The following is a 25,411-nucleotide window of genomic DNA, read 5'->3' as shown; positions in this document are numbered from 1 at the left end:
AATCCGTCAATAGAAGCATCTGTATGCACCTCAGTTTCGTAAGATTGATTGAAAGTAGTCAGCACCGGATTTTCTGTAAGTAACTTCTTTAAAATATTAACCGCAGCCTCTTCTCTAGCACCCATCCAAACTTTACAGTGCTTTTAGTTAAATCAGATAATGGTTTCGAAATTATTGTATAGTTCGGAATAAACTTTCTAAAGTACCTGGTCAAATCCAAAAAACTTTCTAACTGTCTTAACGCTTGCGGCATTTTAAATTTTACGACTGCTTCAGTTTTTTCCGGCGATGGATAAAGCTTTTGGTTCTCTATAATGTGACCAAGAAACTGAATACGCGTCTTCAAAAAGCTACATTTTTTCATATTTAGTTCCAAACCAAATTCTTTACAGGTTTCGGTGACTTCTTTAAGATTTTCTACAGCTTCTTCTTCATTTTTTGAGGGAATTATTACGTCGTCTACGTATGGCAAAGCAATGCCTTTACGCGTTAGATGCCGGAAAACAGCATTAACTTGCCGGTGGAATACGCTAGGAGAATTGGAAAATCCAAACGGCTCCTTACAAAATTGATATTGACCGTTCTGCGTCACAAACGATGTATACTTTCGCCTTCATTCCTCAACGGACACATGGAAAAAGTCGTTCTTAAGATCTATCGTATTAAAAACTTTTGCTTTTTGTAGCCTGTCCAATTGGTCCTCTATAAGGGGTAAAGGAAAATGATCTTTTACAATTACCTTGTTCATTCTGCGAAACTGAACGCACGGCCGCGATGTACCATCACGCTTCTTAACAAGTACTATTGGGCTAGTAAATTCAGAGTGTGACTCTTCAATAATACCTTTCTGCAGCCACTCTTCGATTTGGTCGTCATCGTCATTATTTGCTCGGTTAGCGCCATTCTACGCGGTCGCGAAAATATCGGAGAATCGTCTTTTAATAAGATTTTCATTTCAATGTTTGTAGTTTTCGATAGAACCGGTTTGTAATTCGATAAAAGTACACGCACTTATTGCTTGGCAGACAAACTAGTGTTTTCACCTATGTCAATACTTCCACACGAACCAGCTACGTCCATACTAAGCACAGATGTTTCTACATTGGCACTGTCATTTAACATTTTGCCTTTTTTTATTCCCGACGAATCAATTGTTAGTTCTGCGACTAAAAAAAATCCGCAGCAATAATAACATCAACGTCAACATATTCGGCATTTACAACAAAAACATTAAGATCAAACACTTCATTGTCTACTGTAATGGTCTGCTTTATCTGAACCAATGGCTTAATATTACTGGTTTTGGGCAACTGCTAAAAACAAACTAAAAACATCAAAACTCATTATATCGCGCTACTGCCAGTATCAATCAGTGCCACACATTTGTTTTCACCAACCTTTATGGTTTTGAACATCATTTCGTTTGCCTTTCGTATTGTGTTCACTTTTCTTACTGGGTCAATTTTTTTCTTTATATCACAATTTTTTGCGATATGCCCAAATAAATTACAGACAAAACACTTTGTTCCTTTTTTTATTTTGGCATTTCTTCGACACATGCCCTTTATCTCAACAATTATAGCATATTAACTCTTTTGGTTTTCGCTTTACATACTCTTCACTACGCACTTTGTTTTCTGTGCTACATTTTACTTTTTCAATTATCTTTTTGTACATCTTTAACTTCTCCTTAAATTCGCTAAAATTTTTGCACCGTATAAAATTCTTTTATTTGTTGTTTTTATGTCTATTCCGTCAATCACATATTGAATTAGTGCATCGTCGTCGATATGCCCGCGAGACAAAATGTCTTTTAATCGGTAAAAAAAATTCAAATACACATTCGTTTTTATTGCGTTTGCTTTGAGAGAGTGCTTCGTGTATCTGCTTGCTAGGAACGTTTGCTTTGAATTTTGACAACAGCGCTGCCATGGCAGAACGATAGAAGGTGGCAGCATGGTGACATACCTACAAATATAAATAAAAATTCCATGTACTTTGTTTTTGTAAATTCGATGGACAAATGTCAAAACCGTACTGCGCTGGAAGTTGATGTATCAAATCAAATAAAAAAAGTTTATAATCAGCTGTCCCATGCTGCCACCTTGTATCGTTCCGCCATGAGCGCTGCTTTCAGTGCGCTCCACGAATTCAAATTTCGTTCACTTGCAACGAACAATTTTGCGATACCTCTTAATGCCTTTTTCGCAAAAAGAAAACGTTGAAAGTCGCTCCACCGCATTAAATCGGCTTGATTTTCGAATTCTTCTATCCAGATTTCCTCAGGAATTGAGTTTGTACCAAGGCAATTCAGTAGAGGTGGTGTTATCCCAACAGCTGATTGCTTCTTCTTGATAATTTTTCAATACAAAGCCTTGTACAACAATATGTCAGTTAATCAAAATCAATGAAACTTTTCTTTTGACTTGACATTCTTCTGCACGGCGAACCATTAAACTGTTCTGTCGTTTGTTCGAAGAGGACGTGTTTTTTAATCGCGCCCTAATTATGTCTTAATAACTAATAATTTTGCAATGTTTTTATGCATGGTGCATAATAAACTGTTTGAGATATTGACTCTTATAATGTGAATAGTTCGTTGTGATCGCAGTGTGTATAGAAAAAAAAACAAACAATTTAGTAATTATATATATTCAGCTGGGCATGGATTTGTCTATTTATTTAATTAAATATGACTTGCCGTTGTGGGACGAAAGTGGAACGTGCTCAGGCCAAAGTGCAGTGCTATAATTGTAATAAGCTTTTCCACCTACATTGTGTTGGCATGCAACAGTCTGACTTAGAGTACCTTTTGAGTTCAAATACCCCATTTCTGTGCGATGAGTGTAAAGCTGTGCGCCGTTGTTCTCTTCGGTCTCCGCTTAAAAATAATACAACAAGTAATGAGCGCCAATGCAACCAAAACATTGACAATCAATCTCTTGCGTTGTTGATCGATGAGCTCGCTGAAGTTAAAGCTCTTAATTCTAATATTCTGTGTGTGGTTAATGCTGTGAGAGAAGATAATGAATGCCTTCGCAATAAAGTTGAGACTCTTCAAACTGAAATCATTGAATTGCGCTCTATGCTTGCTGAAAATAAATCGATTGTGTCGCACTTGCTATCTGAATTCAGTGAAGTGCGTGGTATTGTTAGTGGCCCTTTGGCCAAAGAGAAGGATAGTGGAAAGGAAATAATTGTGTCTGATGGTAATGGTGTACTCAGTACAGTCAATACTTCTTATTCTGCAGCTGAGACAGCTTCTGTTCCAACAGCAAATATGCCATACGCCTTCGTTGCTGCTTTGTCAACTAGTGTAGTTAATAATACTTCCTCTTCTTATACCTCTTCTTCTGCTTCTACTGACCAAGAGAAAATGCTGCCGTCCCCTCATCTTGCTGCTCCCGCTACTGGTACTCCGACTACGGCGCCAGTGTTTCCAGCCCATATGAGTGCAACTAATTTAGATGAAAGTAATAATAAAAAAATAAAGTGATTGGAACAATGTTGGTTAAAAAAAAGAGGTCTAATATAAGCAAAAATAAGTCCTCTGGTTCTAGTACAGCAAATTCTTCCCAAAGCGATTTAAATTCAAATCTGTTGCAAGGTTCTGGTAACAATGCTGATTCCAGGGCAAATATCAACGCTAGCCCCCCAAAAAATGCAAACGCTCGGAAATTAATTAAACCCTTAGTTTTTGGGTCGAGCTCAAGTAATGAGTTACGAGCTGTTGTCAGAAGAAAATGGCTCCATATATCTCCCTTTTCTACTTCAGCAACAGCTGGCCAGGTAAAAAAATATATTGCTAGACATACTGGTATGGAAGAAAACTCCATTATTTGCAGTAGTCTTAGCAAGAAAGGTGTGGATCCGAGCTCTTTGAGATACCTTAATTTCAAGTTAGGCGTTAATGCCAACTCATATGCGATGCTGTTGCGGCCTGAACTATGGCCTGCAAATATTGTTGTGCGCCCGTTTAAATTCAAGCCAAAAAACGACGAAAACCAACCGATGTCCGACGGCAATCGGTTGGGTTAGATGGAGGAAATAATCACCTAAGATTATATATTCAAAATATGGCTGGTGTTAGAACAAAATCCCAGCTGGTGCGGCTATTTAGCTCCCATGAAGAATATGATGTTTTTGTCTTCATTGAGACGTGGCTAAATGAAAACTTTTTCAGCGAGGAATATTTTTATCCTATGTTATACAATGTTTTTCGCAAAGATAGAAATTCAAACCTTGCTGGTTGTGCACGAGGTGGTGGAGTTCTCATTGCGGTACATTCCAAACATCATGCTTCTGAAATCATACTGGAAAATAATAGTGCGCTACTTGACCAGCTATGTGTATGCATTCGAGGCTCATCAGACACTGTTTTTGTTTGTGCTTCATATATACCGCCCAATAGTAGCTACGACTTATACACTGCACATGTCGATAATATTACGTCACTGGCATTGAACAAAGTTGGTGGTGATCATCTCTGCGTGCTGGGTGATTTTAATCTGGGTAATGTTAAATGGTCACAGACTCTATCAAACTCGGCTTTAATAGCATGTGAGGTCATTGGCTCCAGTGAAATATATTTAATAGATAGTTTTTTAAGTATTGATATTAAACAAATCAATCGTTTTTCAACCAGACTAGGTCGTACTTTGGATTTGACATTTTTATCTAATAATCTAAATTTTTCACTTTTTGAATGTATTTCTCCTATTAAAAAATCCGATTTGCATCATGTTCCATTAGTTCTTGATCTTGAGTTTTATAAATTTACCGAAGCGAGTACTACCAGCTCTAATTTTTCTTTTAATTTTAAGAGATGTGATTTTTCGAACTTGAACAATCTTTTGCTGGAAATAAACTGGATAATTTGTTCTGCAAATTTGTGGAAATGTCATTCCCTTGGCTTCCAAAAAGAAGTACAAGGTGCCCTGGCATAATAGAGCCTTGATGAAACTCCGGAATTTGAAAAATAAATTTTTCCGTAAATTTAAAAGAACTCAAAATCCAATGTTTTTCAACTTGTATAAAGAGTATGATAAGAAATTCGCGTGTCTGGATAAATTCTTACACAGAAATTATATTTTAAATTTTGAGGAAAGTCTTACATCTAACCCAAAATCATTTTGGAACTTTGTCAACTCGAAGAAATTAGTTTCGAATATTCCGTCCTTGCTGAAGAAGCTGTCGATACTCCGGAGGACGCTGCAAATCTTTTTGCTGAATACTTTATGAACAATTTCACTTCTGACTCTGTCAATCATGATAATATTACTTTTAATATTCTGGCTTCTATTGACTTCGTTAATGTAGTATTGTCTAAGGAAGATGTTCTTAATGGGCTTATCCGGCTTAAGACGTCGACGATTACCGATATCGATGGGTTCTCTGCAATTTTGTTTAAACAATGTGATTCCCTAGTCTATCCACTGTTGTTAATTTTTAATAATTCGTTATCTACAGGTACTTTTTTTGATGCGTGGAAAGTAGCGTTCATTACACCTATTTTCAAGAGCGGCAATAAAAATGATATTACTAATTATAGGCCTATTTCAAAACTGTCCACCATTGCGAAGCTCTTTGAATGTATCATCCAAGATAAATTACGTTTCTGTGTAAATAATTTTGTGTGTCCAGAGCAGCATGGATTTTTTCCAGGACGTTCAACTGGGTCTAATCTGACTACTTTCTCGGATGACTGCCTCGCAGCTTTTCAGGCAGGATATCAGGTTGACGCTGTGTATACTGACTTTTCCAAGGCATTCGATCGGGTCTCCCATGTTATTTTGATAAAAAAGTTAGCCTGTTTGGGCTTTCACTCAGTATTTTTGAGTTGGATTGAATCCTACTTCTTTAATCGTCGTTGCATGGTTGTAGTTGATGGTGTTAGGTCTCGTCCATTCTTTGCTTCCTCCGGTGTTCCACAAGGTAGTATCCTGGGTCCACTGTTTTTTGTCATGTTTATTAATGATATTCGCTCTTGCTTCTCTAAAGTAAGATTCTTGCTGTATGCAGATGACCTTAAGATATACTTGCCTATTCATAGCCTTCATGATGCGGTATTGTTGCAAGAAGCTTTGGATAAACTTAGTAACTGGTGTAATAATAATCGGTTATCACTTAACCTAAAAAAGTGCTTTCAAATAACTTTTTCGAAGCGTGTCAACTTGATTGTGTATCAAATATCAAACTCGCCCCTGTTGCGGGTTAGTGAAATTAAGGACTTGGGAGTAATATTTGACACGAAGTTTTCGTTTTCAAGTCATATTAATGTGTGCATTGCTAAGTCGTTTGCCATGCTAGCTTTTGTTAGGTGTCATAGCTTGGATTTCAGTGACCCGTATAGGCTAAAGCTTTTATATTCTGCGTTTGTGCGATCCAAACGTGAGTACGCTTGTTTGATCTGGTCTCCGTATTATTCCTGCCATGTTGCAAGAATTGAACGAATCCAAAAAGTATTCGTACGCTTTGCATTACGCAGTCTACGCTTCTCGGATCCTATCCCGACTTATAAAGCTCGTTGCTTATTGATTAACTTAAAATCATTGCAGGGCAGGAGGACAATTTTATCGTTGTCGTTCGTTTTCGATTTGTTACGCGGGGTTGTTGATTGCCCTGTGCTCTTGGAGAGGATTTTCATTAATATACCGGCTAGAGCTCTTCGTGCTTCTGAGTTTTTTCATATTGGTGTTCTCAGGGCTCTTTATGCGCGGAATGCTCCAATTACTAGAGCCTTAATTGAGTTCAATAGAATTTCTAAATTTTGTGAGATAGATTTTTCTTGTTCGAAATATGGCTTTCTGAGTATTTTAAATACTTTTTATAAGTAAGGTAATTTATATTATTATACATTGTTAACTACTTTACACTTTTATAATTAGCCTATAAGATTCTTTTTTAATTGGCTTAAATAAATAAATAAAAACATAAATAAAAACATAAACAAATTACGAATGCTATCCTCTATCATTCCATCATTAACGTCATCATTCCATCATTAGCGTCTACAAATTATCTGCCGCTGTTACCGCTGTTCACGTCACCGACATTACCGAGTTGCGCTGCTTGACCATGCGCATGTTTTGCAGAAACGATATAATATAGAGACATTGCATAGACGAAAAATCGTGTGAGGCAAGCTTCACAAAATTCTAGTAGGTCACATCTTACCACAGCAGAATTTGTTAAACTACCACTGTCTGTATTTGTTATTTAATAATTATTTGTACACTTTTTATTCAGCTAATGTGTTCAGAATTTTAACTTTTACTCACTAAAACTCCAATCAGTGTATTTCTGTGCTTAAATTATGTTAAACATTGTGTTAAAGTTTTTGGTGTGGTGAAAGTGACCTACTAGAATTTTGTTATGCTCCGCTGCTTTCCACCGAAGTTCGCGCATGCAATATCTTTATATTCAAACATTTTTGTGTTTTGATGGTGTAGCAAACCGATTCTCTGCTGCAGAATTGTTTGCGCTTTCAGGCTCTTCATAAGTTTCGTCGTCGCTCGATTCATCGGCGTTGTGTCAGCGTCGGGTGCGTCATATTTTAATAAATTACCTTTTTGCAGGTTGCGAAAAATGCTAACCACCAACTCGTTATTATTATGGCTTATGCCTAAAACATTACAAATTGACACCCACCAAGTCCGCCTGAGTAAAATTTCCTTCAATATATTTCATTTTTTGGTTGTATTCTGCGCTCTGCTCCGCGAAATTAAAACCGGCAAATGTACGCAACCGTCGACGATTATTTCGGTCACCGTGATAGCCAAAAACGAATTTATGCAACGCAATTATGATTGGTGTTTTGCACACACGGATATTTTCTCATATTAAATCGTTGACGCAACCCATTTCACTTTGTATATAAGGACGAGCCCCCAAAAATGTAGGATTTAGTTATATTTAATGAGATTAATTGTATTTTAACAAAGTTTAGATTATTTATGCAGTAAATTTTAACCCTCAAGCAAGCGAATTTTTATTACGGAGGGCTACGATGTTGAAAAAATTCCCCTAGACTAATTTTACATAGAGGAAAACGGAAACAGAACCATTTTCGGCGCTTGGTGCGTATTTCATCGAGAAAAGTGGAAAACCCGTTAAACCGCTTATAAGCGGTCTTGCCTGATGAAGGCATAAATTGGGTAATAATATGATATATACTATGAGACAAACGTATCTAAATAAAAACACGAAAATATCAATAAGAGGAACATTTATCTTGTATGAAATTGCACAAAACAGTTTCTGTCTTTGACCAAGCAAAGGTTTAAATTGCATTTTTTGCATATTACTTGTGTTTCATATTTACAGCCAGGAAATTTACAATTTCGTTTTCCTTTCACGTCCTTTACCTCCGGCCAGTTTCCAAATTGATCAAATCGTATTTCTGGGGGTGGGAAATATGTCTTATTTACACGAGCGCAACTACGAACTGCTTCTTTTGGCGGACGGCCAACGGTATTTCTTTGCGGCGCCACCTGGAAACTGGTAAGAACATCAGCGACGAGGAGTCTGAAATCACGTGTTCCATATCTGCATCATCCTTGTGTATTCGGCGATAAAGCAAGTACGAATTAACTACAGTCATATCATGAAATGATAAAACAAGCGATGAGAATAACTAGCCTGTACCGTCAAAGTAGTCCAGCCATAGTGTCAACTTCACCCATATAATAATATATATAAATATGTTTTAAAGTACGTACCATTTATAATATGTGGGCAGTCAACTTCAAGATAGTTCTTGTCTTTGCGGTCATATCTGATAACTTTTCGAGGTTCGGCTTGAGAATTGCTAGTCTTTGAAAATGGAAGAATACCAACATAATTAGAAGCTAGACGTACGTTTTTCATATCTTTCCATTATATGGTGGCTATTTCAACTCCGTTAACGCTACCGATATATTCGACTACTTCACCACGCTTCAGTTTGGAATCTTTTTCACTTGGCAGTTTACAATTGGGAATTCGTTCACGTTTGATAGTTCCAAGGGCATGTATGCCCTTGATTTTCAATAAGACCAACAACGGTAATGAAGTATACAAGTTATCAAAATAAACTATATGGTTAATCATGGATGGGACTGTTTTCGATAGCCGGACCACAACATTAGACGTAGCTCCCAAATCTGTATAACCATTAGGAATGATGTTATCGCCAGCACCGGAATATAGCTCGAATCTGTACGCATAACCATCAGAATCGCATAAAACAAAGAATTTCATTACCCATTTATGTGGATTGTTAGGGAGATACTGCCGAAAACGTGAATGCATCTTGGTAGCATATTTGCTCATCTACGTACAATCGTGGCTTTTTTGGAACCATGTCAAACCGTTGATTCAGATAATCAATAATTGGACGAATCTTGAATTGTGTGTCATAACCCGGTTCTCCTATTTTTTTCATTTTAGAGAAATCATTGAAGCATAGGTATTTTCGAATTTGATAAAAACGTTTTGAAGACATCGCTTTCTTCACTGGAGCTACCGCATGACGACCCCAATACCGATCGACAGAAGGCATTCGAATTACAGACATATATATCAGGATTCCAACAAATTTGCGCATTTCCCTAACCGTAACACAGAAGGAACCTTCGATATTTTGTCTGTTAGCATTCAAGTTTGTATAGTGAACTGTAGGTTCAAAAAGATTGTCAGTGAAGAAAAAAGCTAAACACTTATGTGGCGTATCCAAGCTCATTATTTCGTCTGATAACGAAAAATCACCGAAAACGAAACTTCGTTTACATGCTTCTGCATGTTCCCCTTACGCCATAAAATTTGTTTAAATTCATTGGATTTAGTGTATGTCAATAGCATTGCCAGTAAAACCAAGATTATTTGTTTGAACTTCTGGACCTTCTACTTCATACTGTAGTAGGGGAGATCTTAGCCGTTTAGGAGGTTTTTTGAACAAAAGAACTACTGTTGTTGTTATTATTTCTCGTTGGCGAAGTTACTGACAACAAAACCTCAGTCGGAGTGGTGCGCACTGCATGGGCAGAGTTATCGAGATCACTTACGTTGCTCGTATTCAACACCTGGTTCAATGGTTGAGCAAGGAACTCAGAGAACTCCACCTTCCTAAACCGGAAACACATCGTCCAATTTGTGCTTCATCTTCTTGAGATATGTCTTCCAATAAAATACTAACATTTGCTTGTTCATCTCCATCACTATCATCACTGTCTTCAAAGAAGCCTTTGCAATCAAACTCAGCATCCGACTGAATTTATTCTGGATCTCCAGCCATCAAATCATTAATTTCTGCATCAGTTAGAGCACTGATTTCTTCAAAAGTCCACCTGTTCCGCCCTAAAACTCGATTACGTCTCATGGACATTTCTCTGCAAGAAAATCACAAATCACCATGCTAACATGATTCTTTGAATAATTCAACCGCTAAAATTTGCCTGTAAACGGCATGACCGCTTAGAATCGGTCTTTGTAAAATGGAAGCTGTGACTCTTCCATTTAAAATATCACAGTAAAAAAATTACATATTTTCATAAGATCAATATTTACTTACCAGTAATAATTTTTTCAAATTCCAAAAATTAATTATTTTTTTGTATTTAGCTAAATAAGTCTTAAAATATTTCACTCTCTATTTTACATGCACATGCACTGACTTCACAAGTTCAACTGACTATGGGGAAATAAGTAAATAACCGAGAGAACTTTTTTTTTTTGGAAAAGCTTGACGACGGCTGCATTATTTAAAAACTTTCTTTAAATAGTAAAAATCTATGACGTGTTACATGAATTTCGCTTTCCAACTCTTGACCGCTTAAAAGCGGTCTTGCTCGAGGGTTAATGAAATTGAACGTCTTTACGGCTTACTTGTCGTCTTCAAACTATTCTTAGCTTCGCTTTTCGTCTTAACTGCTTCGCTTTTCGTCTTTCATCTTGCTCGCTCTTTTCTCTCTTTAATTGTGCAACACGCTTTCGTTTTACTCTACGTCTTTAATCTTCTTCTACGCCTTTATGCTTCTTACTGAATATCTTCTTCTTTCTTAGCTGGATGTTCACAATAAATTCCCACATATATGAAATTGTTCTAGGTAGCAATGGAAAATCTCTTGTTATTTTTTAAGTCGATGTAAAAAAGGTTTCTGTATAAAGTAAGCAATATTTAATGTTTGGGAAAGGTTGAGGCCATGAATATTTTTCGCAAATTTGCAGAAAACACTCCAAAGTACTAGAAATAGTAGCTCTAGCAAGTAGCGTGCATAAAATATAGAGTTATACGAATTATTTAAAACAGAAGTTATGACCAATACAAACAATAATTCCACTTTAAATTCGCAATTTTATCCAAAGTATGTAATTTTTTGAAAAATAAAGTATAAAGAAAATCCTAATATTTTACCCTCTCCCAAACAAGGTAACTATATAAATTATTCAAGGAAAAGTTGATTTAGGTGGTCCGCAATAAAAATTTGGTAACTAGTCGGTTTTCCTTGGTGCTTCGGATTTTATTGTCAATGTAACAAATAACAATCATAGATAAACTATTTTTAATATTTTACGAAAAATAGCATCTACAGAAAAAGATAATACGGCTTTTTAAGAAATAGGCACAAGTTTGGTTCGGAGTAACACGAGGAAACTGCTGCTATCCATTTGACTTCAGGCAGGGCTGCCTTTACTGTCGATTGTGACATTTTTAGATTTACTATTTGAAATTTACTTGAATTGTTTATTGCTCTTCCTCAGCTTTGGGTTTGGTAATTTGGGTAGAGAAAAAAAATTTAGACGCGTTGTTGCACGTTATTCAATTGCCTATATTTAAATTTCATATAGCTTTTAAGTATAGCGGCTATCGCTATGATTAATAGCCCTATCGTGCATATTAAAGCACCTAGCCAAATGTCTGTGGTTTTTGTGTCCACTTGGGCTTGTTGCTCATATTTTATCAATTTGTTGTCAACTTTTTCCTCTTCAGAGGTTTCTTTGTCGAATTCATAGCCAGCTATCGCTATCATTATGCCTTGCGCAATCTTTGTCGACCAAGACATTTTGAAACTTCCATAATTTCTTTCCTGTTTCAGTAAATAAGGGTAAATTTCAATAAAATTTCTTTGATTTTTTCTTCTTTATTCTAAATAATCCATTTTATTTATAATTGTTATATTATAAAAATTGTTATTCTAATAATTTTATAATTTACTAGCTTAGTATAGTTTATTTTACAAAATATTAAAAATATTTTTATTTATTCATTGTAAAAAAAAATTTTAAACGCTATTATAATTCAACTTTTGGCGTTTTCGGGGGACACAGTTCTCATCATCCTCAGAATTTCTTCTTCTTTGTTCGTAGGGTTTACTACATCCTCTAGGGTTGGCTCCTAGTCATACCTATTTTCTTCCAAAAAGACTTTAACCATTGTAATTTTTTTTTCATAATCTACTATTCCTGCATCTAAAATTACTTTATCCTCCTATTTAATGGGGTGTTCCCAGTATTTCCTTGGCATTCCAATTTACGTACTTAAAAATTAAAGTTAACTGAATATTTTATGAAACGTCCTAAACATTCCAATTTACTTATTTGAATTTTGAATTTTAATTTATTTTACATTTAATTAATTCCCTTTTTTTCTTTAAATTTTAGTAAAGCATAATTGACTTAAAATTTCAAAGTTCCTTTTAATTAAACTAGTCCTACTGTGAGGAAAAATAAAAAAAATTCCCATAGTTTAGCGTCCCTGGGGCCGCTCAATTGATTCTAAGTTTTTATATACTTAACATACGTAAAACTCGTTGCCAATCTTGATGCTAGTCGTACTGCTAATCGTGTCCTGCTGGTTTGCTATTAGTATTTTAGTTGGTTTCCGGCCGTCATTCAGATATTCTATTTATTCCACTTCACTTATGCGTTTGCTGCCAGTCAAATTTATTGTTCAATTTTCCGTCCTGTGATCTTTATTCCTTTTTACGCGTGGTAATTGCAGTTTGCCGATTGCCATGAGGTATGCATTTGCTCTATTTTATTGTTTCCTTTTGCCTTGGTTTGTTTTTAAGCTTCAAATCGGTTGCCTTCAAGTTGACGTAGTGCCTCTGTCTTCCATATCGCTCTGGTGTGTGAAGGAAGGTTACTTTTCGGAGTTGTTTTAATTATTCGTGCTGCAACAGCAGTTGGAATATTTGCGTTTGCTTATTTTATTATTTCGGGATCCATCAGCGTATTGTAAAATTCAATTTTTTCCAGGATGGCAAGGTAATTAATTTTTATACTTTTCGAAAAAAAAATAAAATTCCTTGGCAGGATCTCCCTCCAGCTAGATTTTTAGCAGTTTTGCCAATTTCCACCGATATTGCCGAGTTGCGCTGCTTGCGCATGTTTTGATGGTGTAGCAAACCGATTCTCTGCTGCAGAATTGTTTGCGCTTCCAGACTCTTCATACGTTTCGTCATCGCTCGATTAATCGGCGTTGGCGTCAGCGTCGAGTACGTCATATTTTAATAAATTACCTTCTTGCAGGTTGCGAAAAATGCTAACCACCAACTCGTTATTATTATGGCTTATGCCTAAAACATTACAAATTGACACCAAGTCCGCCTGAGTCAAATTTCCTTTAATATATTTAATTTTTTCGTTCTGCGCTCTGCTCCGCGAAATTAAAACCGGCAAATGTACGCAACCGTAGACGATTATTTCGGTCACCGTCATAGCCAAAAACGAATTTATGCAACGCAATTATGATTGGTGTTTTACGCACACGTAGATTTTCACATATTAAATCGTTGACGCAAGCCAATTCACTTTCTATATAAGGACGAGCCCCCAAAAATGTAGGATTTAGTTATATTTAATGAGATTAATTGTATTTTAACAAAGTTTAGATTATGTATACAGTAAATATTAATGAAATTGAACGTCGTTACGGGTTGCTTGTCGTCTTCAAACTCTTCTTAGCTTCGCTTTTGGTCTTACCTGCTTCGCTTTTCGTCTTTCATCTTTCTCGCTCTTTTCTCTCTTTAATTGTGCAACACGCTTTCGTTTTACTCTACGTCTTTAATTTTCTTCTACGTCTTTATGCTTCTTACTGAATACCTTCTCCATTCTTAGCTGGATGTTCACAATAAATTCCCACATATATGAAATAGTTCTAGGTAGCAATGCAAAATCTCTTGTTATTTTTTAAGTCGATGTAAAAAAGGCTTTGCAATATTTGATGTTTGGGAAAGATTGAGTATTTGTTCGCACATTTGCAGAAAACACTCCAAAGTACTAGAAATAGTAGCTCTAGCAAGTAGCGTGCATAAAATATAGAGTTGTACGAATTATTTAAAACAGAAGTTATGACCAATACAAACAATAATTCCACTTTAAATTCGCAATTTTTTGCAAAGTATGCAATTTTTTGAAAAACAAAGTATAAAGAAAATCCTAATATTTTACCAACTCCCAAACAAGGTAACTATATAAATTATCCAAGGAAAAGTTGATTTAGGTGGTCCGCAATAAAAATTTGGTAACTAGTCGGTTTTCCTTGGTGCCTCGGATTTTATTGTCAATGTAACAAATAACAATCATAGATAAACTATTTTTAATATATTACGAAAAATAGCATCTACAGAAAACGATAATACGGCTTTTTAAAAAATAGGTACAAATTTGGTTCGGAGTAACAGGAGGAAACTGCTGCTATCCATTTGAACTTTTTTATGTAAAAGGCGGACAATTTTTCTGGGGCTGCTGACGTGTGTTCAGCAATGAACCAACGGGCCCAGTGCAAAAGCAAAAATTTATTATTTCATAAAACAATATTGTTCCATTAGGTTTCTGTGTGAAGTTGGTATATGATTGTTCCTTGTGTGGCACAACTTATTTCTTCTTTTTATGGAAGCATATAGCCCTGATAATTCGTTAACAGCGTATTCACAATCGAGGAAAGCCGAATAGTGTTTTTAAGTGGTCAACTAAAAATAATTTTGGAAAACGAAGAGAAGTTAATTTACGTGATGTAACACGTCTTAAATCAACATCAACTTAGCTTGGAAATATTGTAATAGAGAGCAAATATTGTCAGGAAAAATTGTGTTTTTATATCTGGCTTAATCACACTCCAAAAAATGATCCCACCCAACCTAAATGTCAGGAGTTCTCCGTGGAAGTATACACGAACAACGGTATGTTGCTTGCCTACCGGTAAATAGAGACCAATTGTAAAGCGAGCAGGGGGAATTCATATGGTTGAGTGGTTAAAAGCATCTGCCTATACACTGCTATGGATATTGGAGATTTGAGTTCAATACTCAGCTGCTGAGAAGCTAGCTGATGAAGAAGTGAAATTCAGAAACATGTCCTAGTGACCATCGCCGTTTGTAAAGTTTGCAATTTTTCTCTTATATTAATAACAAAACAATTCTTTGTAATATTGAAAACCTATATAGTTGAAGACAACAGATAAGTAATTCTATGCAAAAATAAAAGTTAAGAAACTTATAGCTAGAAAATGCTAATATTATAAAGGTAAAGCCAAATTTAATTCCTAAAGGTGGGGAAAATTAAGTGGGAAATTTCACGAAACAATCTACTACAAATAATATAAAAAAGTTAAGTGAATTGAAATTGCGGTAACAATTTATACTTAGTGAATAACAAATAACAATTTATACTTAGTGAATAACAAAGGGGAAAAATAGAATTATTCTCCACAAAAACATCAAGCAGCTAATTAAACACTCTTCCACGAAGTTTCAGGTATGTTCCGTTCTTCTTTAGTTAATATAAAGGATGAGGAAAAAAGTTATCAAAACATTTTAAAGTTTTATGAAGCCTTAAAAAATGTTAAAGTGGCTATTCGTACACAGCATATACCTGCAGTGGAATTCACTACATTGTTTAACGACTTTCGTGATAGATATATTGGCGGATCGATAACTATAACGATTTTGATATCAGAAACCACTTTTTATCGATATTCGTTAAACTTTTATCGGCTATCGTAGCTACATAAGTTATAGAGCATAAGTCTGTGGTCACAAACAATAATCACCTATTCGTTCGGCAATTTTTGCTTATGACCACAGAATTTTAAGATTGTGAACGCCATTAGCTGGAGCTTCAATATTCTTGCAATTAAAGTAATAATAATGGTCATTCCTTGGCCATGGTAAAACTGAGCACTCCCCGAAGGTTTTGGGGGAGTGTTATCGATGTTGATGGATATATGTAGATCCGGTACGTTCTAGTAGAAAGCACCATTAAGGTACTAGCCTGACCATCTCAGGAACGATTAATATGACCACGTTAAACCTTTTAGGCCATACCGCCCCATCCCCCTAATATCATGAGGAACTTAGGGTCGCCAGAGCCTCGCCTGGTAAATATGTGTATGATACATTCATATTGGTAACAGAATTCCTCTCGCGTAGTACAGTTATAATGATGTTACAATTTATGTCATTTGTTTACGGGGCTGCGAGATCTGTTCTAAAAACATGTGAATGTTGATTTTTTTTATATATCACTTTTGACATTGGAAATTTTTAACCCACAATCTCGCTTACTAGACAACCAAAATCAATTACTAAAACATCTAAAGGCACGAGGAATGCACAATTTGTGCTATTTTGTTTTCACAAAAATATTTACTAAACCCAATCCGTCTTTTTCCTTTTGAGTAATAAATGTTGCATGTGCTGTAAAAGGGACGCAAGATTTGAGTAATCGGTTACATTCAAAATGAATTAAAACAGAACCGCAAGTGTCAGCTTTACGCCAAGACAAATCGAGTCCATGTTTTGTAAGACTTACAGAACTTTTAATGTTAAAAAGTGTGGAAATTGATGGTGAAACCTGACTTATTTGAAAGTCCTGCGTGTATGAATTTTGGTTAGGTGGTTACATCTACTTGTTGTCATGAAAAGAAGATATACAATTTTTTTGTCTTAAGCATAAAGATTATTCTGCTTAAACAAAAGCACATTTATTAGAAGATGTAATAAGGTAATTGTACAAATTTTCTTAACTTGTTTGAAAACTGGCAGAACTACAATCGTCGTACAAAAACACTTTTTTTCACGTTATCTTGTGGTGAGCTAGAAATCTAGGGAACGACTTATCTGAAATGAGAAATTCAAACAGGTTTTGACTTTGATTTCCATAAGGGTGGTGCATGTTTTTTCGGAAAATTGATTTCCAAGCTGTTTTAAAATTCAAAAACTTCGAATTTAAAAAAATGGGCGTGGCACCGCTTCTTTTATGACTAAGCAATTTTCTTTGTTTCGGGAGCCATAACTCGAAGAAAAATTAGTTCAGAATAGAACCGGGAGCGTGTCATTATTCTGTATTACAAAATTCTGGGTGACAAAATTCGGTTAATAACCACGCCCATTTACTGCTTAACAATACTAAAAAATGCTCGAAACGAAATCTTCGGTTCTTGCCGTAGGGGTCCATAAATGTTTCATGGAACTTTTCTCTTGGATACCACAGGAACCTTTCATCTTGTATTGTCAGTGACGTGTAGAGCTTGATTTTCATTTGCGGCTAAAGGCACTTAAATTTTCAACGGATAAAGTTCTTTACTATTTCGAAATTATGGCAACCAACATTAACGTGGTCGCCAAAACGAGATTTTGACTCTTTGCATAATGACTTTACGCCTTATCTCAGATAGCCTAGCTTATTGCCAACCGTCAATGAACTCATTCGACCAGGGCCCGTATCGCGTTATACGATCCGTGAAATCAATTTTTTATATCCCAAGAGCTCTGAGATGAGTAATTGGATTTTTACGAATCTTATGATACTTTCTGATTTATTATTTGAGTGAAATTATTTTTGATGCGTGATCGTATCATCATACTCAAAATATTTGAGAGCATGCGCCGTCTTACGCAAAATAACTTTTGATAGCCTGTCATAGAGTCGTACCTGGGCGCCATCTTTAGTTACAATGCAATCACCCAGTTTGCTAGTAGTCGAGCTGTGCATGCTGGCTTTAGCCGGGGTAAAAGCTCGTCGGATTGGGTTGGGTTCTTGTTCACTACTTTTGTGCAAACAAACGACCGTACAATAAAAAAATATTCATGCACAATGTACCTAAGTAAAACCAGACCAAAGAAAATGAAATGAATGTCCCCAAAAAAAAACAACCCTTTTTCTCTTCAACAGACGGACTCCCTAGTTAAGAAAACTCCAAGCTCAAATCCGAGAAGCAATGTAGCCGCTTCTCCAATCTCCCCTACCCAACCATAGAGATACTTACTTTCCGTATCACCAATCCCAACCATATCCACAGATTTACGGCGCACTCATCCCACTAAAAAAAACTCTATCTTCTCATATTAAACGCTAACAATATTTCATTTATTATTTAAAGTTAAATTTGTATACATTTTTCAAATTTTAATTACGCCTATCAGCCCTATTCTACAATTTTCCTTTAGTTAAGCAACATAAGTATATTCCGCAGTAATTTATTTCATAACATTTTATGATACCCTAATGTACCATGTATTAACTCATTCTGAGTTACATCTTATATTTTCTTTTTGAACGTAAATTTAATTATATATGTATATATGTATATTCGTGTTAAAGAGGAAAACGAGAAGAAAAACAACACGATGTCATAAGCAAAGAAGTGATTGATTTAAAAATGTAAACAAACATACATACTTATGCACATAGTTATGCACTTCTTGCAATCGCATTGCCTTTCTCTTGATACCAATATATTAGGTAAAGGTGTAAAAATTAAGAGTACTTACATCGTCTCGAACGAGGTCAGCAGGCGCCTGAAGAGCTGCGTCGAAGAGCTGGAAGCTTCAAAAAAAAAACAAAAAGGTTTCCTACTCTACAAATATGTGTACATACATATTTACATATATGCGTGGGGGTATAAACAATAGTATTTCTTGCTATTCTTTGCTTCGTATTCTTATCTTATTTTACAAATTTTACTTCTATATGACTACTACCGCTACGAATTTACGCACTCCAGTGCTTCTTAAAATAAAATGTAAGAAAGGGGTCGCCCTTTCTTAACTGCTAAAATATAGTATGTGAAAATTCAAAAAGTATGCATACTTGCATGTATCAGTATCCCCAGTTGAGGATATATAGTTCGCTTATATTCCTATATGCATTAATATTAAATGCAATCTTCTTTCTAGCCAAAATTAACGTAATATGATTTATAATTTGAATTTAAAGAAAAACATTAATGGATAACAAAAGTCTAATCTACATTGCTTGGTTGCTCAGCTGACAATCAGTTGATAAAAAAATACAATATAATTAATTATTAATATTTTTATACAAAAATCCTGACAAAATTGGTAAAATTTAAAATACACGTTTATGGAATACACCTACTTGCGCAGTATGTGGGCATATGATCTTTCCGGTTATATTCCTACACAATTATGTAATTATAAGAAGACTGATAACTTCTAGTTTATTAAAGAACCATTTAGTTCCTTGAGGATTAGGGACTCTCCGTAATCTATTCCTCGGCACACATGAATTACGTAGCTGGAAAAATTCACAATTTAAAACAAATATCTTCTTTCTAGCTTTGTATGTGTGTTCTTATTTCTTCTTGTATATTTAAGTATATTGATTCGCTTCATAAACATAATTCTCTAGATTTTTTTTCCTCTGAGAATAGCTTAGTATTGAAAAAAATTCACTTCCCAACCTTCAATAAAATTTTGTTTCACAAGATATTGTTTTCTCGTGAGGGATTTAAATAAATTAGCTTGATTCGCTATATAAAAACAGTGAATTCTAGTTGATCACTATGAAACTTATGGATTTATATTGTTGTGCAAGCTATCTGGCCGTCTTCCTATAAAAATATTAATGCCATTCAAAGCTCCCTGTAAAATGTGTATGTATTTCTAACTCCGGGCTGCGCAAGAATCTTGCTGTGACTTGCGTGATATCGCCACTAGCTTGGTTCCAAGCAAAAGTTCCATTAGGCGAGTTGCAGCTTCGCTTCCTTCCTCGAATGGGTGTTGTCTTCAGAAGATGTGACTTAAGTTAGGTGTCGGCACTCGCATGCGATGAAAAGTTAAAATTTACGCTTTCGATCGAATATATTTACGAAATGCACTGCTTATTTCGTTTTACTTTAATTATACTTTATTATTTTTTCGCGATACCGATTTTAGCTACCGGCAACATTACACACTTATACCTTTGTGATGTTGACACCTTGGAGATCCAAATAGAAAAAGAAAAATCGCTCTCCTTTTGCGGAAGTCATTCCCGACATTTTCGTGATATCCGTCAGCTGATCGTTGTCTCATTTGACATAACAACTCGCCGCTTTTGGAATTATAAACTGTTCGCACTCAGTGTTGTAAGACGTATTATACTAAACAAAAAAATTTGTTTGTTTATTTGAGAATCAAAGGAAACCCAAAGCGCCTCACAAGCCCAAAAAAGAACTTCTGCAAAACAGAGCAAATAAGAGTTCGAAGGCTTCGCTGGATAAGAGATGCTAGTACATTCCGGTGGAAACCTCCACTGCATTGGTATAAACAGGACAACATAGTCTGGGAAGGGTAGTGCACTAAATTTTAATTACATTATACGTTCATAAGCATAACACTTTTTTAGTGCGCACTATTTTTTTTATCTCCACTAAGACTACACAAATTTATTGCAATAATTTTATTTTTTCACTACCGCTCAGCTAAGTGAAAAACAAAAAATATTATTGGAAAATCTTCTACGCCTGAAACTGAAAATATATTCTCTACCAAACCTTGGGTCTATTAATTACACTGGATCACAAATTCCAATTTTTTTTTCTGCACCAGAGACGCCATTATGGAATTCCTATGTAAAATCACCCCTGATTCCGAAAATCAAGGCTATTTTCAATTCTATGGTAACGTTTTTGAGATATTTACGAATAACCGCTTTTTCAAAAAAAAAAAATTAAAAATTGGGTCCACTTAATCATATATATCTCAAGAACGAATTGAGCAGTTCCAAAACGGTTTAAAGGTTTTAAAAATTTGACATACACTGTGCATACAACACTTGCTAAGCCCTGCAGATTCAAAGATAACGAACAATCATTGCGGATTTTTTCAATTTTTTTTGTAAAAATATAAAAAAATTTGTATTTTGCGAAGATCTCGAAAACTTTTTATTTTTTTGCAGATTTCTTTTCTCTCTCAGCTCTGTTTTATTAAAAAAAATAAACTTTCATTCAACAACATCGATGGACTAATACAAAAGTTATAAGCATTCAAGTAAATATATCCATTTAATGCTTATGTACCCTACTGGTACATATATGTTAGTATTCGTATATCAGTTAGTTACCAGGTAGATTTTCGAAGGGTTATTATATACAAAAAAACTGTTAGTGGCGTTTTCTCAAACCCAGGTACATTTCAAGCAAGAGCATATTTTTAAGGCGTGTAGGGTTTTCATTGTAGAACTAGGATACCTTTTTGTCTGGGTTGGCTTGAATTTTTACTTGATCTAAGTATAAATAGTAGTACATGCGCCTTGTTCCTTCATAATATCTGTAAGGCTCGCCGGATACTGTTCAGTTTATAATTGCAGTTTATAACACGTCATTTACTTAAAAATATAATAGGAATAAAATGGTGCGAGAGTTTCAGTGTAATGATCCAGATATGTTTTGTTTCATTTGCGGTCAATTTATCGTTAAAAGGATGCGACGTGTGTTTTCAAATCGTTTGAAAGTTACATACTATAAGTATTTTATAATTGAGCCTAAAAACAACGAAAAACCATGGACACCGAATACTGTGTGCACCACATGTCGAGTCGAATTTATTGTTTCGGAAACTAGAACAAAAAGGTGCGTTGGAAAAATTAGGAATTTGTTCCCTTTTAATGCACAGCTGACTAATTCCTGAAACTATCTATTTAGGCGACATATGAAATTTATTACACCAATGAAGTGGCCATAACCGTTTAGACGGTTAAGCGCCAATTAAGTAAGTAAGTAATGAAGTGGAGGGAACACACTTGCCATTCAACGGACTGCTATATTTGTAGTACAAAAGTACTTGGTGTTGGAAAGTCAAGAAAAGTAACGTATGCGAAGGTATCTACAATGTCATTACCAGAACTAAATTCAACGGAAGCCAGATTGCCAGAATCAAATTTAACTTTAGTTCCGGCTCCAGTTTCATTGTCAACAGCAGTATCTGATTACGCGGCATCATGTTGTACTGGATTTCAAACGGAATACGAAAGAAACTCTTTGTCAAATACACGCCTCTCGCATGCAACAATTTAAATTTGTTTCATCCGATGTTAAGGTAACATATTATAGAACTCGTCACGAACAATTTTCCAAGCACTATACGAAGGAGGACAGTGTTTGTTACTGCAAAGACATTGCTGGCCTATTAAACAGTTTGGCGAACCATATGATTCAAAAGAGTGGCGATTGTTCATAGACGGCAATAAATTAAGTTTATAGGCCGTATTATTGCATATTGGCAACCAAAAGCCATATATCCCGATCGCGCATGCAGTAAATACGAAGGAAATGTATGAGATAATACAAAAATTGCTCAAATTAATCAAATACGAAGAACATGATTGGAAATATGTGCCGATCTTAAAGTCGTTGCAATGATATGTGGTCTACAAAGTGGATACACAAAATACTGTTGCTTTCTATGCAAATAGGATAGCCGAGCTCGTCAAGACCACTACATCATAAACGATTGGCCAGAACGAATCGAGTTTCAAGTTGGGGTGGATAACATAAAATACTCCCCACTTATAAAAAAGGAAAAAATAATTCTACCTCCGCTCCACATCAAGCTCGGCCTTATCAAAAACTTTGTCAAGGATTTGAACAAAGAAGGCGAAGCTTTTCATCATTTGAAGACAATCTTTCCAGAGATTTCAGAAGCAAAAATAAAGGAAGGGATTTTTGTGGGACCGCAAATAAGGAAAATGATTACCAATAACCATTTCAAAGAACTATTGTCACCAGTGGAGGCAGCAGCGTGGGATTCTTTTGAAAATTTCGTTACTTCTTTTTTAGCCAAACACAAAAGTCCTAACTACGAGATGATAGTGAACGACTTAATCAAAAACTATGCGGAAATGGGTAAATAAAAAAACATATTTAAGACCGTTTTCTGAGTTAACTTTAAAACCTACCTGCCCGATAGACAAAAAATTTGTATGAAAATTTTTAAATTTACATGAGAATATATAGCCCTAAATCGGAATCCATCGTCCAGTTCCGAACAAACAAGAACGAGAAAAATATAAAAAAAATTTGTTCTGAATTGAAAGATAAATCCAGCCTAAGAAAATTATATACTCATGTGTCACTTATGTATTTATCTAATATACTTTTCTATTTTCTTTCAGGAGTAAATATGTCTTTAAAAATTCATCTTCTACACTCCCATTTAAATTTTTCCCGCAAAATCTTGGCGACGAAAGTGACGAGCATGGCGAAAGGTTTCACCAGCAAATGAAAATGATTGAAAGTCGGTATCAAGGATTCTGCGATGTCGCTATGATGGGTGACTACTGTTGGTTTCCCATAAGAGAAACCGATCCTAATCTAAATAAGCGTCAATAAACAAGACACATACCTTTTTATACTCAGTTGACCAGATCTCACAGAGTATATTAATTTTGATTGGAAAACGGTTGGTTGTACAGGTATAAAGGAATCGAGATAGATATAGACTTCCATATATCAAAATCATCAGTATCGAAAAAAAATTTGATTGAGCCATGTCCGTCCGTCTGTCCGTTAACACCATAAATTGAGTAAATTTTGAGGTATCTTGATGAAATTTGTATGTAGGTTCCTGGGCACTCATCTCATATCGCTATTTATAATGAACGATATCGGACTATAACCACGCCCACTTTTTCGATATAGAAAATTTCGAAAAACAGAAAAAGTGCAATAATTCATTACCAAAGACGGATAAAGCGATGAAACTTGATAGGTTAGTTGAACTTATGACGCAGAATAGAAAATTAGTAAAATTTTGGACAACGGACGTGGCACCGCCCAGTTTTAAAAGAAGGTAATTTAAAAGTTTTGCAAGCTGCAATTTGGCAGTCGTTGAAGATATCATGATGAAATTTGGCAGGAACGTTACTCCTATCACTATATGCATGGTTAATAAAAATAAGCAAAATCGGAGAACGACCACTCCCACTTTTAAAAAAATTATTTTTTTAAAGTAAAATTTTAACAAAAAATTTAATATCTTTACAGTATATAAGTAAAATATGTCAACATTCGACTCCAGTAATGATATGGTGCAATACAATACAAAAATAAAATAAAATTTCAAAATGGGCGTGGCCCGCACTTTTTCATTTAATTTGTCTAGGATACTTTTAATGCCATAAGTCGAACAAAAATTTACCAATCCTTGTGAAATTTGGTAGGGGCTTAGATTCTAGGACGAAAACTGTTTTTTGTGAAAAATGGCGAAATCGGTTGCCAAACAGTCGACCGTCTGTCCCTCCGCTCGGCCGTTAACATCAAGACTTGAGCAAAAATCGATATATCTTTACTAAAAGTTCACGTACTTATCTGAACTCACTTTATATTAGTGTAAAAAATGGCCGAAATCCGACTATTACCACGCCCACTTTTTTGATATCGAAAGTTACGAAAAATGAAAAAAATGCCATAATTCTATACCAAATACGAAAAAAGGGATGAAGCATGGTAATTGGATTGTTTTATTAACGCAAAATATAACTTTAGAAAAAACCTTCGCAAAATGGGTGTGAGACCTACCATATTAAGTAGAAGAAAATGAAAAAGTTCTGCAGTGCGAAATCAAAAGTCCTTGGAATCTTTGCAGGAATATTGTTCGTGGTATTACCTATATAAATAAATTAGCGGTACCCGACAGATGATGTTCTGGGTTACCCTGGTCCAAATTTTGGTCAATATCTCGAAAACGCCTTCACATATACAATTACCACCACTCCCTTTTAAATCACTCATTAACACCTTTCATTTGTCACCAATAACGTACAAACAAATTCTAGAGTCACCCCTGGTCCACCTTTATGGCTATATCTCGAAAAGGCGTCCACATATAGAACTAAGGCCCACGCCCTTTTAAAATACTAATTAACACCTTTCATTTGATACCCATATCGTACAAACAAATTCTAGAGTCACGCTGGTCCACCTTTAGGGCGATATCTAGAAAAGGCGTCCACCTATAGAACTAAGGCCCACGGCCTTTTAAATTACTCATTAACACCTTTCATTTGATACCCATATCTTACAAACAAATTCTAGAGTAACCCCTGGTCCACCTTTATGGCTATATCTCGAAAAGGCGTCCACATATAGAACTAAGGCCCACTTCATTTTAAAATACTCATTAACACCTTTTTTTTGATACCCATATCG

General features: G+C 35.3%; 2 protein-coding genes across 37 annotated transcripts in view; one reads left to right on the top strand and one right to left on the bottom strand.

The window, feature by feature from the left end:
* Positions 1-25,411, bottom strand: part of Nadsyn (NAD synthetase) — a 1,223,365-nt gene that overhangs the window by 464,893 nt on the left and 733,061 nt on the right. Inside the window, exon 1 of one of the 11 annotated variants that reach the window (XM_067782508.1) lies at positions 740-1,271. The exons of the other annotated variants lie outside the window; for them this stretch is intronic. The gene's annotated coding sequence lies outside the window, so the exon portion shown is untranslated. Of the gene's footprint in view, positions 1-739; positions 1,272-25,411 lie in introns of those variants that run through there. 11 annotated transcript variants of the gene reach the window in all.
* The window catches only part of Nna1 (Nna1 carboxypeptidase), a 725,779-nt gene that overhangs the window by 13,511 nt on the left and 686,857 nt on the right, over positions 1-25,411 (top strand). For 3 of the 26 annotated variants that reach the window (XM_067782486.1, XM_067782481.1, XM_067782479.1), the window contains exon 2: positions 15,426-15,735. The exons of 21 other annotated variants lie outside the window; for them this stretch is intronic. The gene's annotated coding sequence lies outside the window, so the exon portion shown is untranslated. The remainder of the gene's footprint in view (positions 1-15,425; positions 15,736-25,411) is intronic. 2 more of the 26 variants (XM_067782482.1, XM_067782480.1) reach the window with 1 other exon arrangement.

The sequence above is a fragment of the Eurosta solidaginis genome, chromosome 4 (genome assembly GCF_040869045.1).
Source record: "Eurosta solidaginis isolate ZX-2024a chromosome 4, ASM4086904v1, whole genome shotgun sequence".
Lineage (NCBI taxonomy): Eukaryota > Metazoa > Arthropoda > Insecta > Diptera > Tephritidae > Eurosta > Eurosta solidaginis.
This window is presented reverse-complemented; position numbering and strand designations above follow the sequence as displayed.